A 3,271-nucleotide genomic window follows, 5' to 3' on the forward strand; every position below is an offset into this window, starting at 1 on the left:
GATTATAAGCATGAGACACTGGTGCTGGCTTTGTTGAGATTTTTAAATTGACCTCCCAGAAGGCTGGGTATATGGCTCAAGTAGAGAACTCTCTGGGAGAGTGAGAGTTCCTGAGTTCAAACCCTAGTACTGCAAATAGGTAGGTAGGTAGGTAGGTAGGTAGGTAGGTAGGTAAATGATAGGTATGTAGGTAGGTAGATAGATAGACAGACAGACAGATAGGTAGATTTAGCTTAGATAGATTTATTCTTAGGGATGTAGGTCAGTAATACAGTGTTTGCCTGATACTTGCCCAGCAAAAGAGAGAGACAGAGAGAGGGAAGGAAGGGTAAGTTAAGAAATTGACCTACATGCCGGGCGCCGGTGGCTCACGCCTGTAATCCTAGCACTCAGGAGGCTGAGATCTGAGAATCTCGGTTCAAAGTCAGCCCGGGCAGGAAAGACCGTGAGACTCCTATCTCCAATAAACCACTAGAAAACCGGAAGTGGTGTTGTAGCTCAAGTGGTAGAGCCCTTGCCTTGAGCTGAAGAGCTGAGGGACAGCGCCCAGGCCCAGAGTTCAAGCCCCATGACCGACAAAAAAAAAAAAAAAAAATTGACCTACAAAAAAATTTGAGCTACAAATGAGACACCCTAGAAAAGGCATGAAAAGGAGAAACTAACCTCAGGTGAGAAGTTATTCATGATGTTTAAATCATAGGAATTACTGGACTTGCCAAAGGAGAGCTAGGTACTTTTTAGCTGACTCAAAAACAATATTGTTTACAACAATGAAAGGCAGATCAATCCAATCATACTCCAAAAGAATATAAGGAAAAAGGCAGAACTATTTAGATTACATTTTATCAGAGAAGAGTTCAAATATGCATTATAATCCTCTATTTTAGACTGTGTGTGGAACAATTGAACATTTCTCATTGCATATTTTATTTTACTATTATTATGCATTTCCTCTGGGTTCGTGTTTTTTTTTTTTTTTTTTTTGCTTACAGAAACAAGGAACTATTCATGTTATTTGAGATGAAAGGGAAAATGATCGTAACAAGAGGAGGTATCTGCCCAAGTCTAAGGTAGAATAAAGGAAGAACCACCTTTGAAAATTAGACTGGGTTGATAACTAAGATAATCTTTCCTGTTTCTGCTATTTTCTTTGGAACAATCTTCACTGTTTATAGTCAAAGAGTGACTCAAACATTCAGCCACACAGAAAATGATTCTTTTTTTTATTCATTTCAACATTCCAGAAGAAGTGACTTTGGAACCATTCCTATTTCTATTCACTTTCAGCAGCTATAGACAGGTAATGAAACTGGAATTTTAGGCCCAAGGTTCAAACTCCTGAGATATTTTATGTAAGGTCAGGCCACTAGCCCTCAAGTAAAAAGACAGCAGCAGAGAAGGGCAGAGAATTGAAATTTATTATGCAGCATTTATGAAATTTATTCCATTAAATTTGTTACAGTGGTTATAGGAAAAGGGAAAGTAGGTACATCAGCCCATTTTCAGCCATCTTCAGAATAATCACAAATGATAGTAGGTTGAAATAGACAAAGAACTAGAGGCAAAAGGTATGCATAACCAGTTTCAGTCACAGGAGTGTTCTGCTGGTCTTAGTCCTTGTAGTGTATTGAGAGGGGTTCAGAAGAAATTTTTATCACTTCATTAAGGAGGTGATCAAGGTATTCAAGATAAGCAGGTCAGTTACACATGGTAAGTGGTTTGCTCTGGTCTGTTCCTTCCTGAATTCTAGGATGGTTGCTTGAGAGAATGGCTTAGGGCAAAGAAAACAGGGGCAAAGCCATGTCAGGGATACTTAGTGTTTATCCTGCACTTACTCCCTTCTTGAGCTAAGTAGGGGAGTGCTTTTCAGCAAAAGCAGCTTTTGAGTAGCTGTTAGGGTTAACCTCGAGGATCATACAAACCTGAGTTTCAGTGAAAGTTATAGAATGCTACAACCTACTCATAATGAGTTACATAAGCCAGTTGTTACTTCAATATAGTTATTGGTTGTTGTCAAGATAATGGTATTAGAATGTAGCCTTACGAAAGGTGATTAGATCATATAGTATAAACTTTGTGAATAGGATTAATGTCCTTTTAGAGGCCCCACAGCCAATGTGGGGACAGATATGTGAAATCCCAGTCTTCCAGAAATTGAGTATCTTGGGTTTGAGAGCAGTATGCATTACATAACAAGACCTTGTCTAAAACAAGTAATTATAGGCTCCTGGTAACTTGTGACCTCTTCCACCATGAACCCAAAGCTACAAGGTTCCATCTATAAGAAAGTAGGACTTCATTAAATAACAGATCTGGAATTGTAGTAGGAAGACCCCTACTCAGGCAGGCAAGCCCACCTAGTCATTCAGAGTGACAGAGCCCACTGCAACGAAGTTGTTAACAAAGAAGCAACTTTATTGAGAACGTTCCTACACTGACCAGTCAGGGCAGCAGTACAGGCTCGGGAGCTGATACTGCGACCCCGAGCGGCCCCCATTCTTTGTTTTTTAAAGGCAAAACCCATGAGGTTGAGCCTGGTCACACATAAGGTGACCAATGAGATCATAACACACACAAAGGATTGTACAGTCATACCAGACCACACACAGGTGGCCAATGAGGTTACAGTTTGTCTATGGCTGTTTAAATCAGCCTATCACCTTGGTTTAAAATGGCAAGCAAATTTAGTGGGTAAAGTGAGGTCTACCTTTTGGTGGGCAAAAGGTGGAGTTTGCCATAAGCCTGTGCAAAAGGCAGGGTTTACCTTAAGTAAGTGTTGTCACCAGTTTGAGCCAGATTACAACTTATCTGTTTTATGGGTCAGTCTTTAACTCAACAATCAAGGGTGGGTTAGATTGTTAAGGGGAGGGGAACCAGATGCATTTATTTCATTCCAGGAATGAGGCCCATCAAATCTAAAATCCCTAAAACAAAGGCAAAGCTCAAAATGAAATACCAGCTTGGGCCCCATCTCAGGGTCCATTTCAGAATCAGCTTGGGCATGGACTCCCTAGTCTAAAGAAATGTGAGAAATAGATTTGTGTTGTTTATAAGTGTTACAGTGGTGAGGTACTGGTGTCTGACTAGAATGGCAATTTTGAGGGAAGGTTACTGCACTGGTTAGACTTTTATTGATGTGACAAAATACCTGACCCAAACAAATTAAAGGAAGGAACAATTTATTTTGATTCATGATGTCATTTTTGTGGGAGGTATATTTCTTTTTTTGGGGGGGCGGTCCCGTCGTGGGGCCTGAACTCTGGGCCTGGGC

The sequence above is a fragment of the Dipodomys ordii genome, unplaced genomic scaffold (assembly GCF_000151885.1).
Source record: "Dipodomys ordii isolate 6190 unplaced genomic scaffold, Dord_2.0 Scaffold8, whole genome shotgun sequence".
NCBI lineage: Eukaryota > Metazoa > Chordata > Mammalia > Rodentia > Heteromyidae > Dipodomys > Dipodomys ordii.